Here is a 20,725-nt window from a genome sequence, read left to right as displayed (position 1 = left end):
GAGTCCACCACTACTGCCGTGGCGCGCGTGGCGTCTCTGTGTAGGGCGGCATCTACGTATAGAGTATTGAAGCTGCGGGCAACTGTGCGCTTTAAGTAGTCGATCCGAGCGTTGCGTCGGCCCTCGTTGTGCGAGCGTGACATGTTCTTGGGTAGTGGATTGACGTGGACTCTATTGCGGTACTTGGGTGAAAGGTTTTCCGTCGACTCGATGACTTGGAGATCGGCCGGGAAGCCGATTCTAATGAGTCGCTCTCGCTGTGCGAGGAGGAGAGAGTCTCTGATTTCGTCGAAGGTGTTGTGAAGTCCCAGTGCTTCGAGTTTGGTGTTGGTCGTATACGGGGGTAGTCCGAGGGCGTGTTTGTATGCCGTGCGGATCAGCGCGTCCGCCTTCTTGAAGTCTTGTCTGAGAAGAGCGTGATACGGAAGACCGTAAGAGATGCGGCTGAGGACAAGCGCCTGCACCAGTCTTATTGTGTCTTCTTCTCGCATGCCCTTTCTGTTCCTGGCCACCCGGCGTATCATTCGGGCGATTTGCTGGGTGGCGTGGGACAGTAGCTTGAAGGTGTGTGTGGCTTTGCGGTCGCTTTGTATCCAGAGACCGAGTATGCGGACTAGAGAAGTTTCCTTAACCTGGGTACCATGAAGTAGGACGTTGATCGGGGTGTCTTGGGATTTGTACGCAAACCCCTTGACTCTGATTATTTCTGATTTTTCAGGGGCACATCGCAGGCCGCGGCATATCGCTTCTCTTTCGACGCATGTCGCCGCCACTTGTAGCGCTTGTTCCTTGTCCGCCAAAGAGCCTTTGGTGGTCCAGATGGTGACATCGTCCGCGTACAGAGTGAATCCAATGTCGGGAACTTCTTGCAGGGCCTTTGCCACTCCAATCATGGCGACGTTAAATAGGAGAGGGGAGATGATGGATCCCTGAGGCGTGCCCTTGTTGGGCATGCTCTTGATATCGGAGCGCGTTTCGCCTATGCCAATGGTGGCCGTGCGGTTCGAGAGGAAATTCTTGATGTATTGGAATACCCGTTCACCACAGTGGAGGTTATTCAGTTCGTTCAGGATAGCGTCATGCGAGACGTTGTCGAAAGCTCCCTTGAGATCGAGAGCCATGACGACGTGTTCGGATTCTCTCGGGATGCCGACAAGGACCTCGTTATGAAGAAGGAGGAAGGCGTCTTGCGTAGAGAGACCCGCCCGGAATCCCAGCATCGATGGGTGGAAAAGGTTGTTTTCTTCTAAGTAGTTTTGGAGTCTTGTTTGCACAACTCGTTCGTACAGCTTGCCGAGGCACGATGTCAGCGAGATGGGTCGGAGGGCTTCAATTGTAGGTTGTTTCCCCGGTTTGGGGATTACGATCACCTCCGCATGTTTCCATTCATTCGGGATGACGTTCTTCTCCCAGAGCGAATCATTGATGTATTTTGTCAGGTCTTCAATTCTAGCGTTGCTGAGGTTCCGGATCATTGCGTTGTTGATCCGGTCCGCTCCCGCCGCTGTATTCCGGATGCACGAACGGGCCGCAGCGTAGACTTCCGCCGTTGTGATGGGAGCGTCTAGGGCCGAATTGGGATTTCCTCGGTACTCGACCGTGCTCGGTGGTGTCGGCGTTGTGCCGACGTATCTGTTTTCCAAGGCTCGGAGCAGCGCTGCATCGTCTCCCGGAAACAGATGAGCAATGCGCTTTAACGTGCGAGTTGATTCAGTCTTGGACTTCGTGGGATCGATTAGGTTACGCAAAATCGTCCAAGTACGCGACGTTCCCAGCGTGCCTCTCAGCGACTCGCAGAACTGTTGCCAATTCCTTTGAGATAGCTGTAGGGCATACGTTTGGGCCTCCTCCGTGAGGGTTGCGATGCGTTTCTTTAGGGGACGATTCAGGCGTTGGCGCTTCCACCGTCGCACTAGTTTGGTTCGTTGCTGCCATAGCTTGAGCAGGTGCCGATCGATTTCCGGCGATTCCGGCGTACGCTGTACTATCTCGGTGGCGGAAGCGTCCGAGGCTCCCGAGGCTCCTCTTGCCGAGTTGATGCGGTATCCCCAGTCTCTGTGCGGGGCGTTAAAATCGCCGACCACGACAAGTTGGTTGTTTTGCGCCTTTTGCACTGCCGCCGTTAAGAAATCTGTGAAGTCAGCTCTCGCTGGGGTCGGTGCTTTGTACATATTTACGACGAATGTGCTTTTTCGGCCACGCTTATTTGGCACTATTTCGACCGCTAAGTGCTCTACATCCGGCACAGATAACGTGTGTTCGACAACGGTCACATCCTTTGCAACCAGCGTTGCAACCGTCGGCATGAGGGGGTGAACGACCGTGTAGTATCCCGGCACGGAGGGGGCTCTGTCAGCCTTGACCTCTTGCAGGCATATCAAATCGGGTCTGATAGGAGCTTTAGCAATGAATTGCTTGAGGAGACCTAACTTTCGTCGGAACCCCCTGCAGTTCCATTGCCAAATTTCGACGTGTTCGGTGGGTGGCTGTCTAGGGTGTGGGGCCATATTGGTGGACCTGCGGGGCAATGAAAACGCCCGCCTCACTGCTGGTCGATTGTGCACGACTCCGATTTCGGGTGGGGCCCGAGTCGCTCGAGGCGGTACGCTTTCGCTGCGTAGACCGGAGGGACTGCATATCTGCCGCGTTTTGCGTTTGTATCCTGAGAATGTGTTCAATCTGCGCTTCTATACGAGCAAGGCGCGGTTCGATTTTGGTCTCAAGGAGGTGCGTGAGCTGTGAGGTTACCTCGGTTTGAATTGTTTGGTCAAGACGCTCCGCAAATTGGGAGAGCTGCTCCTGTGTGACGTACGTCGGATTAGGGGCTGGGGATTCTTTTCGCGCGAGGAGGCGATCTAGTTTCGCGTTGATATCCACTATAAGCTTTTCATGTGTTGCTAGGCGGGTTTCCTGGGTCGCGATTTGGGCCTGTAGTTTAGCAGTTCGGGAGTCAGTAAACGAGGGAGGAGGGGAGGCCGTAACCTTCTCTGCCCAGCTCACCTGTTTCGTCGTCGGCGGCGGTGACGGCTTGTTTTTCCTCGGCGCCGGCTTCGGTGGGGCCAGGGGCGGCACCGGGGTCTTTGATCGGGAACGGCTCCCAGACTGGCTCGCCTGCCTGCTGCCGTGGCTGGTCATGCTCTCGTCGTCTGAGGAGAACCAGCGGCCTTTGTGGATTCCCGGCACCCCGTCCTTGCGGGACTTCCGGCCCTGGCCTGGGTTGACTGTCTTGGAGGAGACGGGAGGTTGGCGCACGGCTTTCAGGCGTCGCGGGCATCCTCTCGCACCGGTTTCGTGCTGGTCCCCGCAGAGGCAGCATTTGGGTTGGCATTTGTGGCTCGCAGGTGGGTCGCTGGCTCCGCAGAGACGACACACCTTGGTTGTGGGGTTGGGGCATACGTCGGGTCGGTGGCCCGGCTGCATACACGCCGAGCAGAACTGCCGCGCCGGTCGATACGGATGGCACAGAAACTCCGCTCCTCCTTGGTAGACCGTTCGAGGCAGACATGGTCCCGAGAAAGCGAGAAGAGCTGTTGTGGAGGAACCGAGGATCCGCGCGTGTAGGATTTCGATCCTTGTGTCTCTCACCCACAGAGATGCCATGAGTGTTTCTTGGGTTTCGGTGGACCGGAGTCCGTGGATGACTCCTCTGAGTGTGCTTGTGGGGAGCGGGGTATACGCCCGTACCGGGTGGACTTTGCCGTCCAACTTGAGTCCTTCGAGGTTGCTGAACTCGGCCGCCGAGTTTTCGCACGGCGTGCTGATGACGATGATATTTGAGCCTGGGTGAAGGCGAACAATGTACCTTCCCTGGATCCGTTGTGGGTGTCGACATGAGCGAACCACGGCTTCTGAGAGTACGGGTGTCGGTATTTTGCGGAGGTTGAGGCCTGCGGTCGGGCGAACCACGATCTTGATGTCATCTTTCGGTAGAGGCGGCAGACGAGGTCGACGTGGACCCGGGCGGCACCTTTGATCGTTGTGGGGAGTATCTTGAGGAGCACTCACGTTCCATTCCGTGTTCCTGGTGGTTGCAGCCGAAATTCTAGCTTCCCTCCGGAGCTTCTTCGCCCGGCTTCTTTTAACGTACAACTCCCATCCTGGCCCTTTGCCGGGGAGGGGAGGGGGATCGTCAGCGCCGGACGTTGAAGTGAGGGGGGTAGACTCTTGCGAAAAATCCTCGTCCTGCGACTCCATATCGGATTCTCGCTCGATGTTGAAATCCTGGGGTGGTCCCAGGTCCGTAGAAGTCGATGGGTCAGTAGACGGGCCCGCCATTACGGGCTGCCTGGCGTTAGGGATAGCGGGAGTACGGCGTGGCTCCGTCAGAGCGGAGCCACGTGGCGTGGGCCGCGAAGGGATGAAAGGTCACCGGCGGCCGAGAGCGCGACCGGTTTCGTCGGGGCAGGCAACTCGCAGCTTGTCGGAGTCGGGCGGGGAGCCCTTTCAGCGTACGTCTGCTCCGGTCGGCGGTCGCGTGTCGTCCCCCCGCAGTGCTGGTGAAGCTTGAGCTGGTGTCAGCGACTTCAGCCGCATGTATGTGGAAGGCGAACCTGCATCGTCTGCCCCGCGAGAGAGAAGCAGACGACGCTGCTGTAGAGGCACACTGCAAGAACAGAGTGCCCTCTAGAGGACTGGGAAGTAATGTGTCCACTGAGTAGCACTGTTGAAACACGGCACTGTTGCTGCAGTGCACTAGTAAACCTATATACTCAGCGCGCACCTCACAGCCTTCTTAACGCTGCGCCGTTTTATTTAGCGAGACGGAGCACAGAGACGGTCGGCGAGCGGTCCGTGCCGAATATATGTGCCCGCACTCAAGACCCTTTCTGGACTGGCGAGAGCACACGGGGAGAGCTCTTGCACATCCGCCCTCACCAGCTGTACGAAGAGGGGACAGGAGAACGAGGGCTAGACGTTTTAGGAAGAGGAAAGCGCTGGAGACGCTACCACCTTCCACAAGTGTTTGCACACGGCCGAGTTTAGAGGGCGCTGGAATAAGAAGGGACAGAGGGGGGGCCACCCACATTGAGGGCTCTTGTCTTGGGGTATACACGCGGAGATTCCTCCTCAGAGATTCCTATGAAGAGAGCGGCTTTGAGGACCTTGGCCTTCTGTGCCCGCATTTGAATGTTAACTGAACGGTTGAATGTTTCTCTACAGGTCACGTAGTGGAAAGGATAGCGCGCATAGTCGAACACGATCTTCTTCGGCCGTGTATATCAGGCGCTCACCGATCCTTCGGTGAAGCCACAGAATGATTCGAGTTTAGAAATAACGACGTGAGCGAACCGCGTCGTTTTTAAAGATGTGGAGGAAGTCATTTAAGCACCTTTCAAAATTCCAATCCTAAAGGCTTACGAGGTACCGAACCAACAACGCTGCCAGATAGGTGCGATCCGGTCGTTGCTATCATTGCATCGCATAATTTTTACGACCTGCATGAACGTAGCGACCATAGGAGAATGGGGTCTTGCAGATACTTGCACACGTGTTTTGGGAACAGATAAAAACAATTCGTGGCATCTCGCGCCCTGTGGTGATCATTTTCAGAAGTGAAAAACAGAAGTAGGGATAGTAGACGGAGTAGAACATGAATAATAAGAAGATAAAGCTGCTACGAAACACACTCCTCATAGGTTTCCTTGTACGGGAGTTTTTAATCTCTGTGTATAGCTGCGATGCTTAATTTATATGCTTGGCTAAAGTTAGTAGGCGTACAAAATTTATGGCTCGAATCGGGCACGCAGGTCCGAAGGTAGGTGGTGGTGGTAGTGGTTTATTTAAAAATAAAAATGTGAAGCAAAAGAGTGTTGCCGGCCGCGGCAATTGCTATCTAATATCTTAAGCACCCGAGCTGCAGCCGGCGGAAATTTAAGGGAAAGGGAGAGGATAGTGAGGAGAAGCATAGAGGGGAGCGACAGCAAGAATGGACAGTGGAGAGCTTTGTACACCATTTACAAAATACAAAAGTGATCAAGTTCGCGCCGCTCGCGCAATGTCCAAGCATTGTCCGAAAATAAGTGCGCGCGAGCGGCCACTGCGCACAATCACTTACAAAAAAAGTAAACTCTATGTACATAGCCGCGCGCACGTAGTGTCCTGTCTCAGACTAATCGCGCGCGCGGCACACTGCACTAGCGGCAACGCGCCACTGACGCCCGGCTCTCTAAAATTTTGATTTTCAAAAGAGGTACGACTCGCGCGCACAACTAATGAAATCGCGCAGTTGTTTCATGGATGGTAGCACGGACCGACACCGTTCCTTTTCATTTACTTCCACAGACCGAATACTTTCGTTCCCCGCTCAGGCACGCCTAAAGAAAGCAGCCGCTGCTAGCTATGTCCACCTGGGATACAAGCGAGTGCGTGAAATTACGCTACAACAAAAATGCTCCACCGAGAACGCCGTAACGCCTCAGCAGTTTCCGGCGTCAGTAACGCGCGGCAGTCGAGCCACCGACATCGCGCCCCTTGCTGAGAGAGGAAATAAAAAATAAAAAACAGCCTGAACCAGGTAAGAAAAGCCTCTCGCCAGTGCGCCGTAAATACACGCGTAGCCTGCAATTGCGCGGCCCTGGCAGCGTCACACGTGAAGCCTTGCACGCTAGCCTGTCAATCGGCGCGCCGGTCCGCGGAATCGTTATATACCGTCCAGACCCGCCCCACGTTTGGCGCCAAATCAATTGCGTTACGCAAGGCGGCGCGCGAGGCTCGCGGCTGCGCTCTTTCATCGCCCGGTGCCGACGGCGCTAACCACGCGAACCGTCACCGCTGCGCTGGAGCCCGGCGTACTTGTTTCTCTGCATGTAGGGAGAGAGAGAACGAGAGAGAGAGAAGGAAAAACCGGGGAGAAAACCGTCGCAGACGGTCGTTTGTTACAGGTGCTAGCATGAGCGTCCGAAGGGGGTGGGGTTATCCGCTGTAGGACAACGAACAATTGTTAATTGAGGGGTTATTATGTCCCGAAGTGACGCATGGGTTACGAGGAACGCCGTAGTAGAGGTCTCCGGGTTAATTTTGAACACCCAGAGTTATTTAACTTGAGCTGACGTAGAACAACACGAGGGAGTCCTTTGCACTGCACCTCTATTGAAATACGCCCCGCCGCGGCCGGTATCGAATCCACGACCTTGGGATCAGCAGCTGAACACCAAACCCGCTCAGCCACCGCCGTGGGTGCGCGGCAAACACCTCACCTATTCAGCTTTGCCTTGCGACAGCTCCGGCACCATACAGTATAAATAGCCCAACGATCCCTGTGAACCTCACTTCGCCGCACAGGTCGCTAGGCGTTGCTACGCCTATTATCCTACTTCGCATGGAGGCCTCAGAGGGCGGTGCTTTGGAACTAGCCACTGCCTATCATAAGATGTCTAATACTGTTACCAGTGCACTACAAATAGAATATTCCAATTAAAGAAACGGCACAGCTGGTTTCCACAACGCATTCTGCAGCGAAGCACGCCAAGCGAGGCCGTAGTTGTGACTTAGTTAGGTTGGCTTCACCGCATGACAGTAATGTAGCGTGGGGAATGAATACAAGAGACCGCAGGCCACCTCGTAACGCGGTTTCATAGCGCATGCGCTCCCAGCAGCTGGCCAGGGCCGTGCAGCCGATCCGTCTCTATACGCGCGAAAAGTGATCGAAACCGCCATTAGGAGAAGCACGCCATTCGATATCTCGAAGTACCGGCGAAATTGGAGTCCGGTACACCACGCGAATTCATTATACGCTTAAGCAAAATTTTCAAGGGGATAATCTGAGTTGGACGTAGCTAACAATTTGAATATCCGGGTTCGATATATCTGCGGTCGACTGGATAGTAAATGATAGCAGTAAGAATTATTAATTACAATTATGTACGCCGATCTCATTCAGACAAGCACATAACACACGCATCTGGAGAGCCAGTAGCACTAAAAGGGTCCTCCAGAGGGCGCGACAGTTGTTCCAGCCGTGCGTCAAGCGGCCTCAGAAATTTTGAAGAAACACTGCACGCTAAGGTACAGCCTTTGTCAAAAGTAACCAGGCTGCATGGTTTGCTTCTGGCTCGTACAGTGGAGCCCTTACAGCTTCCCTGAAGCTGAAATGGTCATTAGCGGCAATGACTGGGGGTCTTCTTACCTTCCAACACCGTTTGATCTTTCGGAGAGCCACAACGGCTCCACTATACAAGCTAGAAGCAAACCATGCAGCCTGGTTACTTTTGATAAAGACGGTACGTCAGGGCAGGTGCGTTTTTCAGCTTGATATATAGCAATGTGCTCGCCGGCATACATTTCTGCATTGAGAAGTTCGTTTTTTTTTTTTGTAATGGAATTTCCGCTCACGAAGTAGGGGTGGTCGAGCTTTTGATGAACCCCTTACCGCGTTTTTTCTCACTGTCTTTCTGGCCTAAGCCAGCTTTGCCATCACTGTGTCTCGTAATCGTTTCCATGAAGATAACGTTCGCGCGTATTTTTAAAACCCCGCCTTTATACGCTCGGCCCGCTGTCTTTTTTATCTACCACACAAACCACGTCTGACTAGTTTGTTCCTAATGGATACCGCTTCTATAACCTCACGAATCCAGTAGGAAGTCACGCACCGCGATGCACAAGTATAGCGGGCTTCTTCTCTTGTTCAACTGCGGCGACGACGTCTAAGTTAGCCGTCCCTGCGCGTGTATAGGTGCACTGCGCTTTTCCTTTTTTTTTTTTCCTGCGAACGAGCGGAATCCAGGCCGGACGCAATTTTACGCGTTTCCGCCGATGGAAACGCTTCTGGGCAAACTAGATCGATGGTAAGGATCAAAGAAAAAGATATATCAGTCGGCAGCAACTCCGAGTCGTTGCGGTTCTGTTCTGTTCTGAACGGAAACAGTTGAAATACCAGTATCCGAGTGAGACTGCGGCCGTCTTTTCTTGTTAGCGCTTACTTCTGCTTATTCCTTGATTCGTGAATGAGAGCGAGAGAGAGGGAGGGGCAAAAAAAAAAAAAAGCCGGGCAGCTGTAGTACGCAAGTCGGTTCCCGGACAGGCAGGGGGCTGCTGCTCGCTTTTTTGTGTCTTTGCGAGACTGTGTCCCTATTAGTCCGTCTCGCGCCTAAATGTATACGCGGCTGCCGTGCTTGATGGCCCGATGTAGGTCGCGGGGGCGAGTGCATAAAGCCCGCTCGGAACGGGTAACCCGGAAGCGGCACTCGTATTTCTCCCTGACGTGCCGTTTTATCGGGTAGCGTAAGCCCGGTGGAGCGTGAGTGCGCTGCGCTTGACGCGTGCGCTACACTGGCGCCCAGCGCCGCACGTCAGGCATGGGCTGACGCCAAGTGGGGCGCCCAAATCCGTTTACGGTTTACGTGGTCCTCCGCCGGTTTGTATTGACACCAGTGCTCGGCCGCGGCGCTGCCTGTCCAGTGGGAAGATGTATAACTCTGCGCGGTGAAGTCCAGAAGAGTTGAGAATGTATACGTGGTGGATGCACGGCTTGATTGCTGTCAGCCGCACGGGTCAACAGGGCGCTGCAGGCGTTTTGACGCCGGATTGCGCACATACCTTATAAAGTTTTCATATGTACTCGACAGACAGTTTATAGAATGTTTGTGCACTGTATAATGATTTAGTTTTTGTTCAATACCATGAAATTGGTGCAATGGCTACCGCAGTTAATAAACCACCTTTACAGAATGAAAAGAATAAACGGAAATGGAGTAAGGTAAAATAAGAATACAAGAAGATGAAATAGGTAACGAAGCGCCCACGTACCTACAAAGTACAGTTGCGCTCAGTGTACCACACAACACACTAGTGTGGCGCTGAAAAGCTCAGCATTTAGCTTCACCACGAAAGCATAGTGTTCACTGCATTGCATTTGCACAGCACGCTTATATTAAAACTGTGCAGCAGGGCAGATTCAGTTGCTATGAAACAGCAAGCGCGGCATACTTTTGTTCTTGTATCATCGGTAACGGCGAATTGTGACCACGCGAGTGGCAGGCAAACAATGTCAGCCGCCGGCTCCGCTATCCATTGCGAGGTCGACCAGTGACAAGGAGGCTAAATAAAGAAACGGAAAAGAATTGCTGCTAAATGCAGCTCATGGTTTTCATTAATAGCGCGCTCATGCATGAAATGCAGTCCTGCGTACCGTGAGAGCTACGGCAGCCACGCCCGTGCTCTGAACATGCGCACGCTTGTTGACAGAACAAGAAGTACACGAAGCAAATCGCATACTTAGGCGGAAGGCGTGGCCTGTTCAAGCGAAAGCCTGGGTAAATACTATGGCAGTTATTCTCCCTGTACATACAACGTAAAGAGCACGAAGCATTGCATCAAACGCGAAGGAATTCAGGGAGCGCCCTCAATCTCTTTGTCCCTCTTAAAGCAGACCGAACGAAAAGCAATGGGGGGAAACAAGAGCCAAATTTGTTCTGGTGTTAATTAATGCTCAGAAACGGGCTTAATTGCGTAGCTTAGCGAGCAGCCTTGTATAATATTTAGTAAGGGGGATATTGTTAGTAAGGGGGGGGGGGGGGGGGGGGGTTCGCAAACGGAAGCAGTTTAGCGACAAAAATAAGAAAACAATGATGGAAAAGTGCTATTTGCTTGAGACATTGGTCTTGAGTAAGCTGGGAATGGGGAGGAGGGAAGGTTATGAAGAAGGAGAGTAGAGGCGTGGTAAGTGTCTCATTCTGACAAGACACCTATACGGCGCCTTGAGAGAAGGGATGATGGAGTGGGTAAAAAAGTGGAAAGAGAGACATAACTGCAGGCAGGCGCATATATTCCCTTACCACATGTGCAGCTCTAAGCGTAGACCGGAAGAGAAAGACAGCAAGCCTGTTTCGTCGACGGTGCTTCACTGATTGGGATTCGGAGGTTAAGAGGGAAGAGAAGGCGCAGTAGTTGTCTCACTCACAGTAGACGGGTATGGTCGTACCACGCTGTGAGGGAGAGGGTTAACACCGTACTCCCTTTTAAGTCCCTTCTGTGTAGAGTGTAGATTGTCACTTTTTCTAACTCACCGTGTTTTCGCGGTCTCTTTTCCTTGCCTTGCTTCAAACCAGTTTGTGCGGCTTATTTTTCGAGTTTTTTCTTTTCCGTTCTCCGCGTGTATTAATTTCCGCCAAGGCCCGATGCTTTCCTTCCGTCTCGTAGACAGTGATGTACGAGAGAAAAGTTGGACGCCTTCCATGACGTCAGAGTTGGAGAGCGGCAGCGTCGTTCACGAGTCCGTAAAGCGCTGCCCATGCACCCGAAGTCTATTTGCTTCAATACGTTGAGGCTCTGCTTATCGCGTGCTCTTTTCATTGTCATCATCATCATCATCAGCCTCAGTACGCCCACTGCCGGGCAAAGGCCTCTCCCATATCTCTCCAATTAACCATGTCCTTCGCCAGTTGAGACCACCGTATTCCCGCAGATTTCTTAATCTCATCCGCCCACCTAACTTTCTGCCACCCCGTGCTAGGCTTTTTGCTCCCATGCTTAGGAGAATGGTTTCAAACCAATTTAGACACTGTTTCGAGCCTTACATTGGAGTTCATGACACTAAATGCCGTGTATTTTACGTCTCTTGATCCTTTAAACTCTCACATAGAAGAAGAAAATCGCGTAGTTTTTTTTTTTTTTTTTTCAGAGTTTATGCAGTGATCATGCTTCTAGAGGCTACAGAGGAACATTGAAGAGGCAGCACCGGTTGGGAACGACTTGAAGCCCCTGACTGCGCGAACGACTCTTAGGTTTAGCAAGTGGATACAACTCAATAACTAAGCGGCTTTTCCCCGTAAAAGGGCCTCCTTCCAGGCAACGGCGTCGGCCGATTCTCCTCAGCCTGCTAGCTTGGAATGCAGGGAGGGAGTTGCAGATGATTAGGAATACTGCAGTCCCCTCCCTCCATGGTCGGCGATAGTTCTCTCCCTGCATTGTTACTCAAGCAGGTTCATGAGAATCGCCAGACGCCATTGGCTGGAAGCGGGTCATTTGACGGGGAAAGCCCCTTCGTTCTTCGTTCTCGAGCCTGTTTGTTCTTGAGCACAGCATGTAGACTCTTCATATCCAGTATTGATAAAGATTGCCTCATCCAAATCTTGCGAATTTCAGGCGACAGCAAAAAACCTCGACCGCGAAAACATTTCTGAAGTCGTGAATATCAGCGTACGGACTCACTCACTTCCTACATCGAGCGTGATGCAGGAGCAGCAACTCTCGCAGTCAAGCTCCTCGCGCGAATTGCAGTGATCATGCTATACGTAGCGGTTGTAGTCACACTAGAGCTGCGGCTTTGCGAAGCTTCGCGATCGTATAGAACCGTATACACTTCCTACGACAAGGACGCACGCGCGTCAGTGTATCTTGCTATCGCTCAGCGGGTGACGTCAGCAACATATGCAAAAGCGAACGATGGAAGTAAGAAAGAAAAAAGCAAAAATCACTTAATACGCGGCTGCAGCGGACGCGTGCAGGCGCGCGCGACCCAAAACGGTTCGCCCACTTTTCCGTCTGGAATAGCAATCTGCAGGGTTCGCCCCTGAGGCGAGAGCTGCGGCATATCACTCGAGACGGGCAGCTCCGGAGACGGGAAGAGCGCCTCGCGCTGCTGCATTACCATATCCTCGCTCCGTTAAAGATGGGTCACGTGGTGGGTCGTCGTGCGTGCGCTCCTCGAGGAAGGCGCGCGCACGCCGGCGACGTGTGTCCTACGCGACAAAAACACAAACAAAACACAAACAAAACGCGGAGGGCGGCGGGTGAACGTCGTGACCAGTCTTGACGTGATGGGTCGACCACATAGCTACACAGCAGCTCGCGAACACGCGCGCGCAACTTGAAGGAAGAAACTCTCGATGTTCCTTCCCCGGGTATACGGGGAGCGCCAGAAACTGCCATTATACACACATATAGCCGTGGCCGTCGACGTTAATACCGCGTGCTGCGTCGCGCGCGTTGATATAGCCCGGCGTGAGGAATCCACAGGGGCTCACTCACGCACGCCCGGCGGGCGTCAACGAAGTGAACCTCCTCAGAGAGCGCAGATCGGTTCCTCAAGAATTGCATCCCCTATATTAATTGAAGCGATGCGCCTATACCCTCACCCGTTGGTATAGTAGCACCTTTGCCGCGGTTCTTAACCTAAAGGTGCGCCCCGCCACGGTCAAGAACAAAAAAGGTGTTCTTCTTCCTCGAAGGAGCTCCACGGCTGGCTGTATAGGGCGAAGGAAGGGGTGACGCTTTCCTGGTGAGCTTACCGGTTTCGCTACCGAAGAAAGCTCGCCTGATCAGCTCGCCCACGAAGCACGGGCGCAGGTCGTGGAGGAAGATCGGACCAAACACGCGCGCGATGATCCGCTTCGTGCAGAAACCTAATTGTCTGTTTTTTTTTATTTCGTTCGCTTGCGGAGCTCGTCCGTGCGTTAAGCGGGTGGCGTACCGCTTTGTCTTATAAAGCTTAAGCCGCCCCTTACTGGAGAGTCGCGGCATAAGCGTATTCGTATGACGCATTACACATGCATGCTTATAGACGTGCCGTGAAAGCCTGGAACCGCAAGCGGGCACGTCGATTTTTTTTTTCCTTGGCCGTCTTTATTAACTTTCGCCGTCTTCCCGGCGCCGTCTGCACTGAAGGGCACTAGGTCAATGCAATGTAACGATTCGATTTGAATTACAATGCAGTCTTCTTTTCTTTGCTTATCTTCTCTGGCAGTTCAGCGATGGAAAGCACAACGCGGATAGAAAAAAAAAAAAATGCGCAACAGATCGAGGGCAAGCAGCTCGGTCAGGCGGAAAAGCTCTTGGAGATCGGATGGTGAAAACATTGCTCGATCTATTGACGCGAAATATATACAGGGAGAGAAAATGTAATTACGAGAAATAGGCTTTCTCCCTTTGATACCACGCGTACCACAAAGCAATCACTTGGGATTGGCCGCGCAAAGTCTCATGCGCATTAAATATATTGTGCCTTAAGTCATAAATCGAAATCATATGTCTCATTTTTCATTTTAAACAGCCGCCAGGACCTGTGCACTTTCCTAAAACACAAAAATGATATCGGCCTAGAGGCCAGTGTACTGTGCGATGTCAGTGCACATTAAAGAACCCCAGGGGGTCGAAATTATCCGGAGCCCTTCACTACGGCGTCTCTCATAGCCTGATCGCTTTGGGACGTTAAAACCCCATAAAACTATAAACCATAAAAATAATATCGGGTCCATCTTGCAACGATTTGCCGAATAGGCGAAACTGACAACGTCATGTCTCGTTTCATTGCGTATATTTCGTCCTCATGATCGCTATACGCAGAGAGGAAAGCCCTCAACGCAACAGTCTCGTCAAGGGCGAATCGTCGGCCGTTCGTTCGTGCAAAACTGTTACGACGCGCGTTCGCTTCCTCGCTTTTTGAATTAAGTGCACTTGCGCAAGCCATAATTGTGTCCGCATACTTCTGTCAAGTGCGCGGACCTCGTCGAGAGAGAACCCCCACCGCTAACTGCAGAAAGCGATGGGCGCTTTCTTCAAAGCAACAAAGGAAAAAGATTAGTCGAGCTGCACTAGCTGTATAGCGTCCCGCATCGCACTTAATGCCACGTTTCTGCAGCGGAGAAGAAGGACTCGATCCGGGTCTCCATCAGGTATGGACGGCTGCGCGCTGTCGTCCTTGAAACGCTTTCATTGTAGCCATTCTACCTGCGCAGCGCGGCGCTGCGATGCCGCCGTCGCTGCAGCGGCTGCGTTTCGAGATCGCTACCTTGCTCTGTACACAAGCTCCGAGTCAAGGATATCAACTCGCCGCCGATGATCAAGCCGCCTCCTTTCCCCCTTCCTTCGTTCTTTTTCTTTTTCTCTGTTCGTATATACACCGGCCGAGCGGGCCGCATTGCGAGAGGGCATCGAGACATGCTCGACGCCGGTGTCGCGTATATGCGTCCACTGTCCCACAAATGATTTCTTCATCACTTCGTGGTCCCACAACACACGAGCGTTGTTCGCGGTTGCAGCAGTATATGTATACATACATATACGGCATATATATACGGACGCACGTGACAATCACGACGACGACGCGTTTATCGAATTCCAATCCCTTGAGTCGCTGCCGGGCTTGAAAATGCCGCGGCCACCTTGGAGAGAGCTTTATGGCGCGCGAGTCGCTTGTTTCTCGAAGACGCTGCCGACAACGACTCCCTTGACGATCATCTGCGGCGATATCGCGTCCGCGCAAAGGCCGTCACACTGGTAGCTTCGAGCGGTTTTCCCTGTTGTATTTGTCGCGCGCACATATACGACGGTCGTTTCACTCTTTTTGTTTTTCTAATTTATTTCGCGGGAGAAGAAAGTACCGTATCTTCTTTGTGTCATCATCATTATCGTGATCACTGTCCCAACTGCGTCCACTACGGGACGAAGGCTCCTCCCAGTGACCTCTAATTAACCCCGTCCTCCGGCACTGCTGCGGTCATGTTATCTCCACGAACTTCCTGCTTGATATCATCTGATGCCTGCTTGGCTGTCGACGCTTCCTGCCACGTTTGCCTCCTATGGGCTACAGAAATTACGCCAATGTTCTCGAGGGTAGTTTAATGTCGTTATAGTTTTTCGTTACATGGATACGAACATGGCAACGAACCAACTAGCCCTAACCAAAGTACTTCTAGAAATAGAACACACTCAGTGAATAATCCGTACCCGGAGAAATATAGAATAAAATCCCGCAGTTCTCAGCTATGAAGCAACATTTTCGAAGTTTCATCACATAACAAGAACAGCTTGTTGACTATAATCCGAAAAATACACTATAACCAACTTACACTTGAGCTAGACAATACCTCTAGACTAAACGGCACTTACCCAGCACGGAGTGTAATAGTGCTCGCTCTATCTTTAAACTTTTTTTTGAAGTGCCTAATCCTCGGGGCTTCGAAAACAATTAATACAGTAACGTACACTAATCGCACATTCGTGTCCAACGTTTTTGAAAAAAAAAAAAAAGTGAATACTGGAGAATTGTAAGGTACTGTTATGGAAATATTCCGGTGTATAGAAAAATCTTTCTTTTAAAGCTTTAACACTGCTCGCATGGAGCAGGTAAGGCTGCCACAGAAAATCAATGGGGAACGCTTTTGACGATAGAAAAAACGTTAAGAGCAAAAAAATTCAGCTTGTCGACGGGAGATCTGAGGATATATTGATTGTTATAGTGAAATGTTACAATATATGAAAAAATTGCGTCCATTTTCCGGTTCGAAAATGGTTTTGTCCAGAATTGTTGGATATGTCTTTCTAATATTTACGCGATGGTGGTTCATTAAGAACTCTGTCCGGTTGGGAACAAGAAGGAGCTAATGACGCGAACTTGGAGTCTCGTACGAAAGTGTATATAAAAAGCACTGTTTGCTTTCCGTTCTTGGTTCCCGTTATCCGCTTTTCGTCGTCCCTATACCGACCGCCAGGATAGTGCGGGAAAATAATTCGGCATCAAAGCGATATATGTCTCCGCACCTGGGAGAAGGTTGTCGCCGCAGGCAACGTGAGCAATTACGCCTGCAGTGCGAAACGAGTTCTGCAAGGTGCGCGCCTTGGACAGCACGGTCTCGATGTTGGCCGCTTCGCTCAGCGAGTTGCTGACCGGGCCTGTATCGCTCCTCCAGGCCACACTTACTGCCCACTAGAGCGTCACGGAAGCCGCGCATTGGAGTTTGAGGCCATACATTTATTTTGGTACAAATAAAAAGAAGAAAACAAACAGGAATAGATGCTGCGCATAAGATAGATGGAACAAGAGGCGCTTGCACCCGCTAGTGATTGAGAGAGAGAGAAGTGATAGGAAGGAAGCATGCATGTAGAAGGAACAGCGAGACTGAGTTGATTGAATAGTGAAAGTCGGTAGTGAGTTTATAAGATTAATGAGTGATTTGTGTGGGCTTAGCTGGAAGTACGGATGATGTTAAAAATTTTCTAATGCATCGTACTATCGCTAGCAAGTGAAACATGAGCAGAATGAAAAGATCTTAGCCGGGGGAGTTAACTCCACGTTGAAGGAGCGAAGTTTCTCTTCTGTATTTTCTCCCTAGGAGCTAAGAAGTTGGTGTCTTTGTGTTGGCATTTCAGTTTTCTTGTTCTCGTTTCATTTGTTTCTGACAGTACACATACACGCTGGAAAGTCTGCGCGCAATAGTACGAATCATTCAGAAACGTCAGCCTGCGCACGCTTAACCGCTTTCGCTGGCATACGTGTGACGCATTACACGAACTGTCATACTCGGAATATCGAAGTACGAACGAGATCAACATTTACTTCCATTACCAGCCAATGCGTCAGCTCACACGCCGCCTCAGCAGGAGTGCAAGGCGGATAGTGCGAGATCTGTTGCCCCAGTTGGCAAAATGGTTGGTATATTATACTCTCTACAGCTCTGCGCATGACGCGTTAAGGATTCCGCATTGGAAAGTGGCTCCCCCCCCCCCCCCCTTCCCTCTTGCAGTGTACAGGACCACTTAAAAGAAATATGAAGAACAGAACACCGATCAAAACCCTGTCTTGGTGTCCAGCTCGCTTTCTCTAAACAACCGTGCAAGTCGCGCACATTGCATTTATCCCACTTGACACAGCATGGCACCTGCAAGCAAGGATTACTGCTGTGGCTATTCATTGCCGTGAGGAGACACTCAGTGGATGAAAATGACGACTTTATGCAAGGCTAGATTCGTCTGCGGCAGTTCAACACACTCACTCTATGAACGCGCATTGAGGACTGGCGCAGGAACTCACTTAGCCAAGGTGTGAATTCGAAATCTCGCGGGTCGCCGCGGAGCGATCGCGTGGCGACACGGGCGTCCCTTTGTGCAGAGTTGTTCTCGTCACCGCGGCCCAGTGAACGCACCCACGAGTCGAAGACGACGCCACGCGGTGTCCTTTGTCTCGGCCGACCCGGCCAAGCGTGTCCCGGCGCCGGGGCGCGTCGTCGCCGGAAGCGGTGCCCGGTCACCCCCTCGCCTTCTTCCCACGGCCGCCGATGGGGCGCTTCCGGTCCCCCGACACGCACGCCACGCGATCGCACACTGCCCCCACGGCGGCGACCACACGGGGCTGCCTGGCCCCGCTGCTTGTCTTTTGTTTTTCCCACGGGAAGCTCGGCTTCACCTCGAGGTAACAGCTGCTCTCGCGGAACGAGCCTCCTCCTCGCGGGGAGACCTGTTGCTCCCCGGCAGATAAGCGCCCCTGCACACACACCCTGGCGCTGCTGGTTTCGGTTGTGTGTGTGCCCGCAACCCAAAGGAAATTAAAAAAAAAAAATCAGTGTAGCTGCCCTCTTGTTTTTCGCACGCTGCACTCTATTCAAACCCGTTTTACTCCCTGCGGTTCGGGGGACATCTTAATGAGAGTCACCTCTTCACTATGCCCCCTTCTCACAAGATGGACGCTAGCAAAGGGGGGAGGGGGGGGGGGGGGCAGAGATCGGTGGACTGCGACTGCACATATGTGCACGCTGTCATGCGTGGGTTCTTTCTCTTATGTACTTTTTCATATTGTTGACCAGTACGCAATATGTGCGCTATCGGAGGTGGCGAACTAACTTGCCTCATCACTCTTGCTCCATCCGTCGTGCGGGGGTACTGCACACACAACCATACGTGGTGCACTCTTCACGATCCATACGTCACGATCCATCGGCACTGCCGCAGTGCTCACACGTGTGCTACACGGCTACTCCGAGAAAACAACATACACCCCTTTGTTTACTATCTTTTTTTCGGTTTTGAAAAAGAGCCCGGTGCACCCTGGTGTCATCCATTAGATTTATGGGAAATCGGACTCTGTATACATTATTCAATGCTCTCGTCGCATACAAGCCGAAAACTTACTTGGCCAGCAGTAAAGAAAGGTGCAGCTCATTTATTGCGACTACGTAGGAGGTGAGCGGTATCGGCGCGAGGTTTCTATTTATACGAGAGAACCGTGGAAGGAGATGAAATGAGATAAGCAGTGCTGCGGAGGACTTGGCCTTAGCGCCACTGTCGGCGACTGATGCAATTCGGTAGTGTGGTACTTGCCCCTGTGACCACATAATGAACAAGCGAGGTCTCTTTCGAATGTCTGCAGGTCTTGTAGACGCCTAATTTTACTACAAAGAACCTCGTTTTAATTATTACTTACAGTTCGTAAAATGCAACACAGCGTATCCTCAGTGAAACTTGTTTCTTTCACTCTGGCTGTTCGCGAACCAACGCGTCGCTCTCATATTAGGCAATGTGTTGCAACCGTGAAAGCATAAATGCCGATACGGGAACCGACACGAACAGACATGTTGACAACAGCGGCGAGGCGCCAAGTTCTGGACTTGCTTGTAATTTCATGGTAAAGAGCTATGTCGGCAATGCCGACAGCAGGGGGGATTATTCTGAGACAAGCCTTCATTAATACTTTGTAGGCGCTTGCATAGCCTGTCCGGCTACCCACCTTCCGGTTCTTGCTCTCGCAGCTTTAGTGGACTGACAGGTGGACAGTTGTCGTGTTTCCCAATGCGCATGAAGTGCAGCTTGGTTCCCCGTGAAAATCTCTCTCTGTTTCTTTGGCAGTGTGAGTTAGCGAGACAAAAAAAACAACAACTAAAATTACAAATGGCTTGGAGAAAATTTTTATGCCGTCTATCAGAGCGCGCGTTAATGCTCGGGGCTTCCCGTTGGCTTTATGCAAATTACAATACCCGTTCTATGAGTGTAAAGTTCTCCGTGGAAACTCTGGATTGCTCTCTAGCCGGCTTTCCTGCAGCGCTCCCCATGATGCTATGTTTAGCGACGACGCAGACCTGCGCATATCTGATATCCTAAACTGCGTTCTCGCATCCCCTCCACCCACAGAACGAGCGCTACGCCAACTCGTACGATGTACGCCGGTCACTAAACGAAGAAACAACCACAAACGAGTGCGTTTTGTGCGACTTACCTGACAGTTTCGACGCACTCTTGGCCAAGAAAAAAAGCCCTTTAGAATCCTTCGTAGTGGGAATCACAGAGAGAGGAGTACAACACTTCCGGAAGTTCCTCCGCACAAGCGAGTGAGATCGTCCGGGAGTTCTCGCCCCGATGTCCGGGGCAGTCCAGGACAGAGGAGGGGTCCTGGATCCTCGTTCACACACGGGCCTTCGTCGTACGCTCACAGGAACAGTGTGGCCAGAGATGAGCGGCGACAGCACCAGCACGCACACCGTGTGTATCCGTCAGAGCAGAGCAAGGAGTCGCCAAATCGGCGACGGCCCCGGCAGCCCCACGTCCACGTTGCCCGCACGACAGGTAGAGTTCGACTAGTCCGGCCGGCTGGCACGGCCGCGCGCACGATCCGGTTCAGCCGGGGGCGAGAGGCTGCGGCCGCTTCTCTCCCTCTCCCCCCTGTTCTCTCCTCCAGCGCACCGCTCTACACCCTTTCCACGCAGCCGTTACGTCAGGGCGCATGCGCCGTGTCCCACCGCAGCTCTGAAGCGTCCGCCCCCGGTTACCCTGGTGCGTCGCGGTTACCCGGTGTAGTGCACTTACACGCGCTTTTCACTGCCGGTTTGGTTCCTTGCAGTACTTTACTGCGCGCAGATCCCAGTACAAGGCTTTATCGAACTCCTGGCTTGGCTTTCGTCGTTGCTTTCGTTAGCTACCGTTGGAGGTATCGCAAGCAGCGGGACCCAATTCTTTTCTTTTTTTAGACAGCATTACTTTAAAAGTAAGGTCACTTCAAGTGCTTCGCTCTCGTCTCATCTTT

The 20,725-nt window shown here is 52.1% G+C and overlaps 1 protein-coding gene across 1 annotated transcript in view; it reads right to left on the bottom strand.

Annotated features, from left to right (window-relative positions):
* Positions 1–20,291, bottom strand: part of RhoGEF64C (Rho guanine nucleotide exchange factor at 64C) — a 128,527-nt gene extending 108,236 nt beyond the window's left edge. The window contains exon 1 of the mRNA XM_089544333.1: positions 19,922–20,291. The gene's annotated coding sequence lies outside the window, so the exon portion shown is untranslated. The remainder of the gene's footprint in view (positions 1–19,921) is intronic.
* Positions 20,292–20,725: the final 434 nt, after the last annotated feature.

Source organism: Amblyomma mixtum, chromosome 5 (assembly GCF_055824585.1).
Source record: "Amblyomma mixtum isolate Tamu chromosome 5, ASM5582458v1, whole genome shotgun sequence".
NCBI lineage: Eukaryota > Metazoa > Arthropoda > Arachnida > Ixodida > Ixodidae > Amblyomma > Amblyomma mixtum.
The sequence above is the reverse complement of the archived record's forward strand: the minus strand, read 5'-3'. Positions and strand labels throughout refer to the sequence as shown.